Raw genomic sequence first — 15,683 nt, 5'->3', positions numbered from 1 at the left:
CCTCCTTCTACCTGTATAATATTTATAAACTGAATCTTCAGTCCATTGCCACTCACACACCCTAACCCTATACTCTCCATATTATTTTTTATACACATATAATCTCAAGACTCATATAAGACTTCCGTATTTTTATTCTGAATGATTGTGCATAGCAAATAATTTGAAAGTTTAAACAATTTATCAACTTATTTTATGGTTATTCTAATTGAGAAACACAACTAGATATTTAAAAAATTGGGCAGTTTCTTTGTCCCGCATCATTTACATCATTTAGGGTTCAATGAGAAAAATTGAAATTAACCTAGATATCTCCAGGATTTTCAAGAAATATATATATATATATATATATATATATATATATATATATTTCCCCCAGGGACTTAGGTAATTACAGAATCGTAGGAAAGGCCAAAGAAGAGAAAGCAGGTAGTGGGTGTCAGTCTCCCCAGAATCAGGAAATAGTGGGCAACTGCTGTCTACATTCCAACTGAAGCCTGCCAGCATGTCACAAAGTCCAGGAAGGAAGCTCTGCTGTGTGCAGAAGAGTACAGTCTCCCCCCGCCTGCCCATGTCATGCAAGTGCTTCTTTCTGATGGAATCTCAAGTGGGACCTTACTGGTAAGAGATTCTGGTAAAGTTCCCAAGCTTCAAGCCCCTCTTTTATGACTACAGAAGAGTGCTGGAATGTTACTGAGCAATAGCTAGCATCATTGGTCAAAATGAACTTTAAGATCTTTAACCAAATATAAATTGAATAAAATAACACTAGGGATGCTGTACTGTTCTTCTTACATCAAACCATCTACTTCTGGTACGTTCAGCTGTGGGTGAATAACATGTTAGGTTTAGAAGCTGAGGTTTCTTCTTTAAAATACTAGAAAATATACTATTATGGTTTTGCCTATTTTGTATTTTACCTTTCTTATGTCTCTGGTTGCCTAATATTTTTTTAATTTATTTTATTTTTTTTATTTGGTATCATTAATCTACAATTACATGAAGGATATGTTTACTAGGCTGCCCCCTTCACCAAGTCCCCCTCATATCCCCATTCACAGTCACTGTCCATCAACTTAGTAAGATGCTATAATATCACTACTTGTCATCTGGTTGCCTAATATTAACTTCAACCCAGAATACATTTGTGTTAGTGTCTCATTTCTGCTGTAATGAGTTGCCACAAATACAGTGGCTTGAAATAATGAAAGTTTATTCTCTTACCATCTGGAAGCCAAGTCTGATATCAATTAAAAGTCAAGAGTCATGGCCATCCTGCCTAAAGTATCTACAGATTCAATGCAATCCCTATCAAAACACCAATAGCATTCTTCAACAACCTAGAGAAAATAGTTCTAAAATTCATATGGAACCACAAAAGACCCTGAATAGTCAAAGCAATCCTGGGAAGGAAGAATAAAGTTGGGGGGGATTATGCTCCCCAACTTTAAGCTCTACTACAAAGCCACAGTAATCAAGACAATTTGGTACTGGCACAAGAACCGACCCATAGACCAATGGAACAGACTAGAGAGCCCAGATATAAACCCAAGTATATATGGTCAATTAATATATGATAAAGGAGCCATGGACATACAATGGGGAAAATGAAGACAGCCTCTTCAACAACTGGTATTGGCAAAACCGGATAGCTATATGCAAGAGAATGAAACTGGATTATTGTCTAACCCCATACACAAAAGTAAACTTGAAATGGATCAAAGACCTGAATTTAAGTCATGAAACCATAAAACTCTTAGAAGACAACATAGGCAAAAATCTCCTGAATATAAACATGAGCAACTTTTCCTGAACACATCACCTTGGGAAAGGGAAACAAAAGCAAAAATGAATAAGTGGGACTACATCAAGCTAAAAAGTGTTTGTATTGCAAAGGACACCATCAATAGAACAAAAAGGCATTCTACAGTATGGGAGAATATATTCATAAATGACATATCCAATAAGGGGTTGACATCCAAATTATATAAAGAGCTCATACACCTCAATACCCAAAAAGCAAATAACCCTATTAAAAAATTGGTGGAGAATATGAACAAACAATTCTCCAAAGAAGAAATTCAGTTGGCCAACAGGCATGCAAAAAGATGCTCCACATCACTAATTATCAGGGAAATGCAAATTAAAACCACAATGAGATATCACCTCACACCAGTTAGGATGGCCAGCACCAAAAAGACTAAGAGCAACAAATGCTGGTGAGGATGTGGAGAAAGGGGAACCCTCCTAGACTGCTTTTGGGAATGTAAATTAGTTCAACCATTGTGGAAAGCAGTATGGAGGTTCCTCAAAAACTCAAACTAGAAATACCATTTGACCCAGGAATTCCACTTCTAGGAATTTACCCTAAGAGTGCAGCAGCCCAGTTTGAAAAAGACAGATGCACCCCTATGTTTATTGCAGCACTATTTACAATAGCCAAGACATGGAAGCAACCTAAGTGTCCATCAGTAGATGAATGGATAAAGAAGATGTGGTACATGTACCTAATGGATTACTATTCAGCCATAAGAAAGAAACACATCCTACCATTTGCAACAACATGGATGGAGCTGGAGGGTATTATGCTCAGTGAAATAAGCCAAGCAGAGAAAGACAAGTGTGAAATGATCTCCCTCATTTGTGGAGTGTAACAACAAAGAAAAACTGAAGGAACAAAACAGCAGCAGACTCACAGACTCCAAGAAGGGACGAGCAGTTACCAAAGGGGAGGGGTATGGGAGGGCAGGTGTAGAGGGAGGGAGAAGGGGATTGAGGGGTATTATGATTGGCACACATGGTGTGGGGGGGATCATGGGGAAGACAGTGTAGCTCAGAGAAGACAAGTAGTGATTCTGTGACATCATATTACACTGATGGACAGTGATTGCAGTGGGGTATGGGGGGTACTTGATAATATGGGTGAATGTAATAACCACATTGTTTTTCATGTGAAACCTTCATGAGTGTGTGTATATCAATAATACCTTAATAAAAAAAATAGAAAAATAAAGTCAAGAGTCAGCAGAGCTGGTTTCTTCAGAAAGTTATCAGCGGGAATGAGTTTCCTTGCCTTTTCTAGCTTCTGGAGGCTGCCTGCATCCCTTGACTTGTCTCCTTCCTTGAATCTGTCCAACCTCTTGTTTCCCTCACCACATCTCTTTCTCCTCTGTCATCAGCTCCCTTTCTGCCTCCCTCCTGTAGGGACGCTTTTGATTACATTTAGGGCCCACCTGGAAGATCCAAGACAATCTGTCCATTGCAAGAGTCTTCATCACTTCCGAAAAGTGCCTTCTGCCATGCAAGGGAACATTCACAGCCTCCAGAGGTTAGAGCCTGGATCTCTTTAGAGGCCATTAGCCAGACTACCACATTTTAAAGTATATGTGATTTTCTTTTCAAAGACACCCTTATTCCTGTTTTGTACCAATAATTTCCTGTTCAGAAAGTAAGCTAGTAGGCTTATCCCGTCACTATAACGTTGGATCTGACATTTTACAAAGGGCACTCTGGCCTCTACTGCCCTTTCTGGGATGATCCTTGTTTATATGGTGCTAAGGGCTTCAGCATTCCAAGCGCAAAGGGCTCTGGTGCTGTGGATACATGACAACCCTTAATTCTTTCAAAGGTCATATCCTAATTTTTCTCCAGAAGAAGTATTGTCTCTTTCCTGCTAAACACCTTGCTTGTTGTCCTTCTGGTTGATTCTCGGCTCATAAATCTCACTTAGGTGGTGTCATGACTTCCTTTTTGTTTGCTCAGGCACAGCCCACAGCCGTGCCACAGCTGGAATCTGGCAAGAGGGCTGGAGCTAGGCTGGGCTTTTCTGCTCCACGGGCTCTCAAAGGTGTTCCCTTTGCTCCAGGTTCTTGATTTGGTTAACCCCACTGGCTCCTCTAGAGAAGAGGAGGAGGGAAGAAGGTCTCCTGGTGTATTTCTTTCCTCAGTTTCTGATTCTTATGAATCGATTGGGGATGAGGGTTTCTCTCTGAGGCCTCAGTCACAGAAATGCAAGAGTTGAGGGATCTCTGTGAATCTGTCTATCAACTGGCCATTGATTTTACTCAGATTACTTTAGAAGCCTCTTTATTAAAATCCTCAGCAGGATTTTATTTCAGAAAGAAAGAAGGTAAGAATATGCACTAACTGGAGGTGAATAGTGGAAAATGGCCAGATAATCCCTCAGTTTTGGGGAAGTGTACTGTCTGTTTCATTTGAGAGTAGATGTTTGTTGGAAACCCAAGTTAAAATTATGCAGAGTCTGTATACAGACTCAAAAAAGACTCTGAAAACAAACTGGAGTTCATAACTAATTCCCTGCGTGTGACTCTCTCTTTCTTACTATTTTGCTGTTGGAAATGGATGAAAGTAACCTATTAATCTTAGGTAGAATTGCTGATTTTCTAGGATAGTGAAGTAATTAAATAGTTGTTTTTATCAAAGGCTTTTATTTTTGCTCCTATCTAGAATAAACAAAGATCTAATTTATGTCAACAAAATACTTTATGAAGCTGAGTGAATGACAATGTTCAATAAACACGTGAAAGGAAGATTTGCTCCCAATTCATTGTGAATGAGGTGACAAAAATCCCACATTAACAGTTCCTTCCTGACCTAAAGCTTTGGGTGATATGAAAATGTACTAGCACAGTTTTTTATTTCTCCCCATTTTCCCCTATAGTAGCAAAGTGACATTCAAGCACACGAAGATTGGCAAGTTAGGAAAGGACAGGCCCTCAGTGTTTGGTTCTACAGTTAGATACTCGTCTCCACCTAACATCAAACTCCCTTTATAAAAGCACCATTCTATCAAGCAAATTATCGTAAGCTAGAGGCACAGAGGGGTCACTTAGGTGTGGACCTTCCCTGTTAAAGCAATTTTTTAAGGGCCAAAAAGGAAAGACTTCATTGTGGAATCATACAGAGGATTTCCTTTGTTCTGTGAAATAATCAGATGTGCAGAAATGATCCTTTATTTACACAGGAAGTTTCTAACAATAGATTCTGATTCTGCTATTAGGGTTTCTCTTTCTCATTTATTCTGAGAGAATTTGAAATTCGAAAAGAAAAGAGAACTGTGAAAAAGCAGGATGCCTTGACTATTCCATTGATGTAAAGATTAACCTTTAGAACAGGGCATCTGCTGTGGTGCAGCTCCATGCTAAAAGCCTGTTTACAAAAGAAGGCATTAATCAAGACATATGAATTCATTTATAATGTCTTTGCAATGTTGCTAACTCCGGGGTGAGCCTGTGAGTGAGATGGCTGAAGTCTGACAGCTAATTTAAATCCAAGGTCTTCACTGTCCAGAGATTTATCAGTGAGTCAAGCAGCCAGTATCTTTTATGACTTGTACCTTCTCCTTTTTCAGAGGTAGTAAATGAAAAAGACCAAAAAAAGGAGGTGCCATCTATTGCAGCTGTGTAAAATCACACACACACCATGCCCTGGGCTTTCATTATAACACCTCCTTCTTAGCTAATTACTGTCAGCATTAAATTACAGAGTCAGGAGGCCCCACTCAATACCAATTCATTCATTTCAGGTCACAGTTTGGCAGAAAACCTGTAGCGAAAGGCCAAGCCTTTATCCACTAAGCCTTTTATTTGTGACTAAACAAAAGTCTTGACAAGTAGTATAATTTGCATCAAGCAGGGCTACACCAAAGGCCAATTATTAGTTTTCTTAAAAAGTAAAAATTTGCTCTCTAGCCTCTAGTCCACTTGAGAGGTCTTGTCATTTTAGATATCAAAAGACACAAAAGGTGTTTGATTATTTTCTTCCCAGTTAAGCATTGTTTCTTTTGGTATTGCCGAGACGTTGCAACTGAGTAACATGATTAAAAAAAATAAACTCAACATTTTACACCCATTGAATCTGAGTGGCTGTCTTATAATACTGGGCTGGAGAGGCCAACAGTTTTGGCGGTATTGGTTTTTACAATATGTTGATTGGAGAGATTTACTATCCTAACCCTTTTAAATTCCATTATTATACAATTCAGCATGCAGGTGGTCAGATCAAAACGTGTTTTTTAAGAAATGCAGAAAGGTTTTAATCTACCTAGGTATTTTCTGGGATATAAAAAGTATATAAAGTTACTAACCTTTCAGGGAGTTTGATTTCCTTTTTTACTATCTAGCTGTCATTCTTCAAACAGCTTATTTAGGAAAAAGAAATCAGATGTTGTAAAGCCTAGTTTATATGGTTGACCGTATGATATAGTTTCTTAAATAAATTGATTTTCTGATCATGTAGAAATAAGATTGAAATGAGAAATTCAAAATCAGCATCTGTTAAACTCACACAAGGTAGACTGGTGATATTAATCCATGAGAATTAATTTCCTCTGATCTAATGTGCTTGGGTTTTAGAACATAAGGAGAATGATTTTGGTGAAAACATTTGTTGTTACTTTGAATTAAGAGTTCTTGTGACATTACTCATGTCAGAGCCTGGACTAAGCACGTTCTCACATGTGACCTGTTTAATACTCACAATGATAGTTTTGTTATGGAAAACCAGAAAACCTGGACTGGATTGCTGATGGAAGAACAAGGCTGCACTCAGAGGTCTTGGAGGGTGGAGGTTTATTTCACATCGGCAGGTTCAGAAGAGAGTGATCTCCAAAGGTCTGAGCCCCGAGTACAGCAGGACCATGCCGTTTATATATTTACTACAAAGCTAGGGGGGAGTCAGCACCCAGGAACTGTTGCAGTAGGAGCTATTAGGCAACTATAGGTGTATTCAGGATGCCAGTTATATTTTAATCCATTTCTGTAAAGGCTACCCAGATACCGTATAAACTAATGGGCTTTCATGACTATGATCAACAAGCTATTCCATACCACTGAGTCCTGGTGGTGGTGGGAATACATTGTTACATTGTTTTAATCCCAAGCACACAAGCACCCAAGCACCTACCCAACCACCTTTTGATTCCTCTACATTCCTGAAGCCTTAACAGAAACCCTGTTTACTTGGCTTCCTTGGCTTCCCACCCCACCTGCCAAGAGGGGGAGGGATTTGAGAACTTCTGAATATTTCCTCTTCAGTTTGAATTGGGAATTAACTCCATCCTACAGGTGAGGAAAGTCAAGCTAGAAGTACAAGTATCTTGCCCATGATCACATGCTGCTAAGAGGCAGAGCTAGGATTGAAGCCCAAGTGTTCCATGTTGAGAGTCAACTGACTTTTCTGCTGCCCCACTGCCTCTTGGCTTTGGAACTGTCATTATGGGAAGATTGTATTTCTGTTGAGTTCATCATTACCATTATCAATGGTCAGTGTTTAAATTCAGTGCCCTCCAGCAAAGTCTCAGAAAGGCTGGCCTGCTCTTTGTTAATTGCCAAATGAAGAACACTCTCAGGTTTTTCTTTTATCTTTCACATCATGGACTGGGCAGGATTTAAACAAAACAAACAAACAAGCATGTAGAATGTCGCTCTAATATGCCCACTATTTTTTCTATGTAGACTGGGAGAATGAATAATTACACAAGGTAAAACAGAGTGGGAATTGCTGAATCAGTGTTTAACTGGAATGACTGAGAATGCAAATGTAAGGGTCTGTGGGGGTCCTTCGGATTTTAGATGTCTGAGACTTGCAGGGATTGGGGCACAGCAGTTAACATTTGTGATACAAACATCATACACACATTTCTGCAGCTATTTTCATTCCTAAGCATCCTCTCTCAGGGCACAGTGAAAGTTAACCTTTCATTTAAGATGGATTCTGTAACTGCAGAATGGTTGCTAACAAGGCATCTGTTTTACAGATGTATTACTATTATTTTTTTTACAGATGTATTTTGTAGCTAGCATTTTATCAAGACGAAATCTGAATGAGCTAGCCTTTGTGAGTGTCTACAAAGTGACTGTCACTGTGCTGGATGTGGGGGGAGGGTCAGTCTTGGAGAGGACCAAGTCTGTGGGTACAGTTCTATAGGAAATGGTGGTGCAACTGGGAAGCAGAAATGGACAGATGTTTACAGATGTTGGCTAGCTCACTACACATGTGTGGGCAATACGTGGGTATTGACTCTATATAAAGAGCCCTGCCCAGTGCTGTGGGTGACACAGTGGCATGACTGCAAGGCTGCAGGAGAGCAGAGCAGAGGCTGGAGTGGTGGCAGTGCCTAGGACAGAGGCCCAGAGGGTGGCTGTGCAGGCAGAGAGGCCCGAAGGATGGCAGTGTGGGCAGAGAGGCCCAGAGGACAGCTGTGCGGGTAGAGAGGCCCAGAGGCAGAGACCAGCTTGCTGCATGCAGACTCCCTCTAAGTGAACCGGGTTTTAGTCATTGACCTGCCCCTGTGGAAATAAAGTTGGGTATAACCCTTTCACCCCAGAAACGTTCTACTTTCATTTCTTTGGTCACATCGAATCCATAATGAACTTGCCTGGGGCTGAAACCCATTGGCAAGACAGATGCACAAGGAGGGTATTAGGAACTCTGAGTACGGGGGAGTTGAAGCAGGCTTTCAAAGAAGGTGGCTTTAGAGAATAAAAGCTGATTTGCCAAGCAGAGGAACCTGTAGGTCCAAGGATGGGGCAAGAGGATGTGAAACAGCATAGCCAAAATGCCATGTGTCCAGGGTGAGTGAAAAGGCTTCATAGGAAGGCAGATGCCAGCTCATGAAGAGGCTTGTGGACTGTGAAGGTCAGATGTTATCTTGAAGGCCCTTGAAGGGCTTCAGCAGAGGATCACCTGGATTAGATCTGTGGTTGCAAATCATCAGTCAGCAGCGTGGGGACAGATTTCAGAGAGGCAAAACTAGAAGCACGGAGACCAGTTAGAACCTTGTGTCATACTATTTTTAAGCCTCAAAAGGTAGATTAAAAAAGCACTGGCATTCTTAAGTGATTTTTAAGTTTGGTGGTGGTGCTGCTGTTATATTTTAATGCTTACAGGTGCCTAAAATGATGAACTTGGATCTTTGGTTGGGGAGTCTCTGGGCAAGAGCTGCTCACATATTCAAGGTGTATTGGGAAATGCCCTCCACATCAACACCTGTGGAGGATGCAGGAGGCAGGACGATGCAGAGGGCAGCGCTGAGCGGTGGTGCAAGCCCCTGGCCTTCTCCGGGGCTGGATGGCCCTTGGAAGGAAGGTGGCTAGATCTATATACCTCTGTGGCCACTTATTGGATACAGATTGTCCCCCGGGGGGGGAAGAGACCCCCCCTGGGCTGTGGGCAGTTCCTGGAGTGGGAGCAGTGCAGCAGCTGGGGGAGCAGATACCTGAACCTCTGAGTGCTCAGTTGAGCGCTCAGATGCAGCAAGGCCTCCACTGTAACCAAAGATGTTAAAAGCCTTCTCAGAACATTCTTGTCGAGTAATACTTAGAGAAGAGCTGTCTTAGGCCTTTGCATTTGCTCTCTCCTCTGCCAGGAATATTCTTTCCCCAGCCCTTTTGTGTGACTGGCTTTTTCTTGTTACTTGATTTTCACTTCTAATATCTCCACCGAAAAAGCTCTTCGTATCACCCTCAGTCATCAGCCCCGAGACCCAACAGTCCCTGTCTAGGACATCACCCTGTTTTATTCTCCTTAAAGCAAAGCAAGATAATTACAGATCTCATTATTTGTCTCCCTAGAATGTGAGCTCCAGGAATCTTTCCTATAGTGTGTTCCCTGTTGCATCCTTTGCATGCAGGACAGTGAGGGTCACATAAGTAGATGTTCAATCAATATTTTGCTCATTCAAGTGAATATTAAATGTAAAAGAATGGGTATCAGGACAGTTAGAAATTTTCAAATGAGGGATCCTGAGAAATTCTTTTGCTTTTGACACTGGTGAGACTTAATTCCAGGAAAAGGGTTTGTGTCTCATCACTTCTCCAGTTTTCAGTTACCCACAGAGAACTACTGGAGAATATCTCTTGATCATCTAAGATGGATAGGCCTCTGGCAAGAGCTTAGCTCTTAGATCTCACATTGAATATCATTTTTTTCTTTCTTTTTTTTTTTTTTTTTGCCTCTAGGAAGTTTGAGGGTTTTTGTATTCTAAAATAAAACTATCGTAGAAGAACATAAATTATCTATTAAAGAGACGTTTGGAATTTTAGCATAAAAATCATGAGTGGAATTTGTGCAGAATCGACAAGCTAGTCCTCTATAATCACCTAAACCATTTTCTTTCAAATAGAGACAAACTGAAAAATGTAGTACTTTTCAAGTGTTGAAGCAAAAAGGCACTTAGCACAGCTTGATGATTCAAATTATTCTGGAAACAACAGTGCTGTACTTGGCTTTAATTTGTGCTCCAGCTCATAGAGACAGATTTAGAGTCGAGCCTCATGACAACTGCTGACTTCACAAGGTCCTGAGGATGGCAGGGTGGGGGAGGCAGAGCCCTGCTTGTTCTGCCTTTTGCCTTCTTCTGCCTGCTTCATTCCCTCACTGTACCTTATGGAGATGACCTCCAGAAGGCACTCACTATGTTCGAGAAGAATGGAAGGAATCTTGGGAAGTTGTTTGTTTTATGTCCTTGCACTAGCCAGGAATAAATGGACCTCATTCCATATAAATGAACTCTTAGTCATATTTAAATACTTTTACTAGAATGTTGGGTTCTCTGGCTCAAAGAACAGAGTGCAGAGAACAGACAGAAAAGCATTTGGGTAGTTATTAAAGGTGCTGTGGACACTAAGGGCAGATCTGTGGTATATTCAGAGCAACAGTAGAGGGTTGTTCCAGGGTGGAACTGGGCCAGTGCATATGCACATTTAGCTTTACTAAAGAAAGTCCCATTTAGTGATTAAAGACCAAGGTATAAAGAGAGTGACTCAGGATTAGTTAGTGCTCAGTTGGTTAGGTATTGAGATAGAACACGGATAGCCCTCACAAGGGGGATTCAAGGAACAGAAACAGGATGATCATTCAGGGTGCTTGCAGCCTTAAAGTTCTAAAGCATGAAGAGAGTGGCTCTGTGACTTTTTGTCACTCAGCTAGATGTTTGTTACTATAAACACGGTATATATACATTTTTTTAGTATAATTGTTATTCTCTTTAAATCAAAGTTTTCCTTTAGACTTCCCTATCCTCTGAGTCACTTAAAAATGAAAATCTAAGTCATTCGTATATCAGTCTTTCTCATATGCATCCTTCCCTCATCCTCAGCCTGTTGGTGTTTTTAAATGAATATAGTCATTTATTCAGTCTTTATTTTTACTAAAGTCATTCATGCACACAGTTTAAGAGTCAAATGGTTTTATAAGATTTGTGGAAACAAGTCTCCCCTATCATTCATTTCCTCTTCTCTGTAGGCAACCACTCTAAGCTCTTGGCTGTTTCATTTGGTGTATATCACCATCTTTCTAAATAGCAGGGTTGTATTTCTAGTTCTTAATTTTGCAGATTTAGGGATGATTTGTTGACTTCTCACTGGGAGGATGAAAACTTAGTTTTTCTTTTCATGACCTTCTCTCCCTCCTTTATATCCCCTTACCTTATACCATAACTTAGGTTAAAGCATTAGTCAGTATTATGTTATTATGACTATTCAGACAGTATGCACTTTCCTTACCAACTTTTTATTTGCTTGGCATTAATAATTACGTTTTTTATTTGTGTATGTGTTGTCTATGTACATACTCACCATTAATTCAATCCAAAATTCTGTTTTCCAAGTCTCTTCTTAAATCTTTATTTAGATGCATCAGGCAATATATTAATGTCATCTTCTTAATGAAATGCTCTCTTGGAATCTTCTGGCTTGTTTTGACCTGATACTGTCTGAACTGGTTGCCTCCATTGCTGGTGCAGAGCTGTCAGACCAAGATTTCCCTTTCCCTGGTGATCCTTTTTCCTCCAGGGAGAACCTCTTTCTTCCTGTATCCAAATATTTGACATTCTTGATTAACTCCCTTGTTTTGCTGGAGTCATTATCTTTCAGAGAAATGGTGCTTGGAGGCAAATTGTTTTGAGTCTTTAAGATTTTGAGCAGAGAATGTTTTTATTCTATCTTCACACTTGATTGACAATTTTTGTCTAGGAGTGGAAGTCTATAATAGTTTTTTTCCTCAGAATATTTAACACTTGATTATCTAGTTTCCAAGGTTAATGTTAAGAGATTAAAAGCCATTCTGATTCCTGAAACTTTGTATGTAGGACTGTGTTTTTTCTTCCTTCCCACCCCTTTGGAAATGTGTAACATTTTCTTTTTGCTCCGAATATTCTGAAACTTCCCAACGATATCTATCTTTGTTGTGTTGGCCACTTGGATTGGGCCTTTAAAATCTACAAAGACATGTCATTTACCCCTGGGCTATTTTCTTGAATTATTTATTTAATGATTCCCTCCCTCCCCCCTACCCACCTTTTCTCTGTGTCCTCTTGCTGTTTGGCTGGTGGATCTCCTGAGCTGTCTTTCCATTCATGTTTTTCATCTGTTGTCTTTTTGCTCTCCCTCTGGGAGAGTCTCCCACCTTATTTTCCAAACCATGTACTGAGTTATTTATTTTTACTGTTGGATTTAAGAATTTTACTTTGGCTCTCCTTTCTCTTTAATAGCATTCTGTTTTGTTGCACAGATATATCTTTTTATTTCTCTGAGTTTATTAACATTAGTTTTCTTAACCTAACTCTCTGAAAAGTCTATTTTCTCCAAGTTTTTTTTCTTAATTAGCTAATTAATTAACTTTTGGTTCTATTACTCATGATAAGTACTTTTCTCTTGTGTCTAATGATCCTCATGTAAGAGTGGGAAATTAGATTTGACTAGAAAATCTCAGGTCTGGTTGGTGATTTTTATTTATGGGATGTTCCTTAGGATGATCTGGCTGGGCCTTTTCAATGAAGGATTCCTTATATCAGTATCTCTAGATCTTTGTATTTGGGCTGATCAAATTCGCCAGGATAGAATCTTTTCATCTCTTATCTGGAGGATGTACATTTGTTACTAGACTTCTGGGAGTCAAATCAGGAAAGAGAACTTGGAAACTTAGTGTAGGTATGTAAATACTAATTTAATGCCCCTGTTTGCAGTATCAAGCTCCTATCCTTGTCTGTGCCAGAGGTCTTCCAGAGTGAAGATCATCAATTTTACCCCTTCAGATGATATACTTCCTATTTGGAGAGAAGGAGAGTTTTTGGTGATCTGTGTCTCAAACAGGCTTCTAACCAGTCCTCTTAGTTTCAACTCTATTTCTAGAAGTACTTGGTTTTGCCAATTCCTGAGCTTTGTGGGATTCTGTGTTATAAATCAGGTTCCCTCAGTCTACCATCTTACCCAGAAAATCCATCCCTAGTTATTACTGCCTCAGGAATCTCTTATCTGTACTCTCCTTCAAGGTTATAGTATCTTCATTATTTTTTAAATATATGGCAGTAGTAGGTTTTAAAAATAACTATTCTCTGTGGTAATATTTTCATAGGCTTTTAATTATCTTAACTTCTTCATTAATGAGCACAGAGTACTGCCCAAATTTCACTTCATTCATGTCACCTCTTGCTCTTAAAGTGGCAGTGGCACACTGTGTAATTAGGCACTGATTCTTATCCTGCATTTCCAGGCTTTTTGTGACAGACCATATCTTTCTGGGCCAATATCCCTTTACACCTTACACTCAGCCAAGTAAGTCTGGACTTTTCATGGTCCTTCTACTGCTTTGTGATTTTCTCTTTGTCTTTACTTCTCATTGTTCTTAGAGCCCGCAAGTCCCTCTCTATGCTTTTACTGTTGATCACAATAGTACTTTTCCTTCACTACTCATTTCCAATATTCTTTCATTTCAGTCTTTCTTTTTAGTATTTCTTCATTTATTTAGTCATCTTTGTGTTCAACCAGTTTATATTTATTGAGCTCCTGCAATGTTCCAGGCAAAATACCAGGCTAAGGGGACACAAAGGAAAGCAAAAAAGATACTGTTTTTGCCCTCATGGTTCTTACATTGCAGTAGGAACAGGGTAGGAACAGGGGATAGATGTTAAATAAATAATTACACAATAACTATATAGTCATAAGTCATGATAGGTATTATGAAGAAAAATATGAAGTCCTATGAGAGGAACTGATTGTGTCTGAGAAGTCAGTGAAGGCTTCCATGCCTAAGCTGTAATTAAAGGATGAGGTGGGGACAGAACATTCTTGGTAAAGGGAAGAACAAGTGAAAATGTCAGGAAGTGTGAAGAACAAGGGATGTACAAGGGCCTGAAGGAATGCTAAAGTGGCAGAGAGTAGAGAGTGGTACAAGGTAGATGGGGGTTGGAGAGTTAGGCAGGGGCTACATCAAGCAGGGCCTTGTCATTCAACTTACAGGATTTGAGACTTTTGGAGCTTTACTGTAAGGCTACTTAAAAATGTCTAGAGAGGTTTGAGTGAAAGAACTTGTGATTAGATTAGATTTGCATTTTTTTTACAAGGTTGCTCCAACTGTAGCAGGTAAAATACATTGGATGAAAGTAGGGAGACTATTTAGGAGGTGATGCAGTTCCTACAAATGGGAGATGATGGTGGTGGCTTGAAGTCAGGTAATAGCAATGGTGATGGAGAAATATTTAGGAGATAAAATTGATAGGACTTGCTGAATGACCAGATGTGGCAAGTAAGGGAAAACAAAGAAAGAGGGGAGATTTTTGAGTTTTTGGCTTGCTCAGCTGTGAGGGATCCTAATTCTGTTCACTGAGATGGGGAAATTTTTTCTCCTCTTTTAGGACAGTAATAACACAAGGCAGAGTATCTATTTTCATGGTCCTTCTACTGCTTTATGATTTTCTCTTTGTCTTTACTTCTCATTGTTCTTAGAGCCCGGAAGTGTTTTCCATGTGTTTTATCTGACTCTGTCTACTAAAATATGGGCTTGGTGAAGGAAGGTGTACGCCTTAGCTTTTTCTGTATTTGCACCACCCCCACTTGCTCTTCCCCCACCTAAAGTATTCTGCCCAGTGTTTATGCCAGTGGAAGACAGTCATAATTCCTGATCCTGATTTGGGGAAGTAGAATGTGATTGAGAGTTGGACTTTTTTCATGGTGGCTTTGGGAAGATTTTTTTCTCCATCTTTACTTCTATTTTTTTTCAGATTGTATAAAGATCAAATGAATTAGCAAATTAAAAATCTTTGGTAGGAGAAAAGGTCTATTAAAAGGAATTTATTTCATTGTATTATCACATTCATGCTTTCTTTGGCCTTCATGTAAAGTTCCACATGTTTCTTTTGGTTGTATAAAGGAGAAGCAGGTAAGGCATATTAGCTAAGGATCTAATCAGTGCCAGACATAATGAGATGAATTAGTTCTGGTTATACACACCACTCTGTGGGGTGTCTGCTGGACCACTTCCAGGCATAATTTCACATGTGTTCATGGAACTTCTTCCACTAGACTGTGTCTGGGCAATTGCATTGCCATTTGGTTTCTCTGAAAAATTTCACACTTTCTATAATGGCAGCAAGGAAAATAGAATACCTTTAATGAGCAATTATAATTAATATACTGACTTAGGAGTGTCTTTGAAAGATAACTTGTGTTACGTTAACTATCAATGTATATATTTGTAACAACGTTTGATTTTCCTTAAGCCTTACAGCTAGCACTTTTTCTAAGAGAATTTCTTGAGTGTTTTTGAAAAGAAGACATAGTCCTGGCTCAATGCAGATTCCAGGGATACTAGAGAGATTGTTTATGGCTCTGACTGGGTAGATTGCCTCAGGCAAGCTATTTTACAGGTAATGAAAGGCTAGGTTA

Source organism: Manis pentadactyla, chromosome 2 (genome assembly GCF_030020395.1).
Source record: "Manis pentadactyla isolate mManPen7 chromosome 2, mManPen7.hap1, whole genome shotgun sequence".
Lineage (NCBI taxonomy): Eukaryota > Metazoa > Chordata > Mammalia > Pholidota > Manidae > Manis > Manis pentadactyla.
This window is presented reverse-complemented; position numbering follows the sequence as displayed.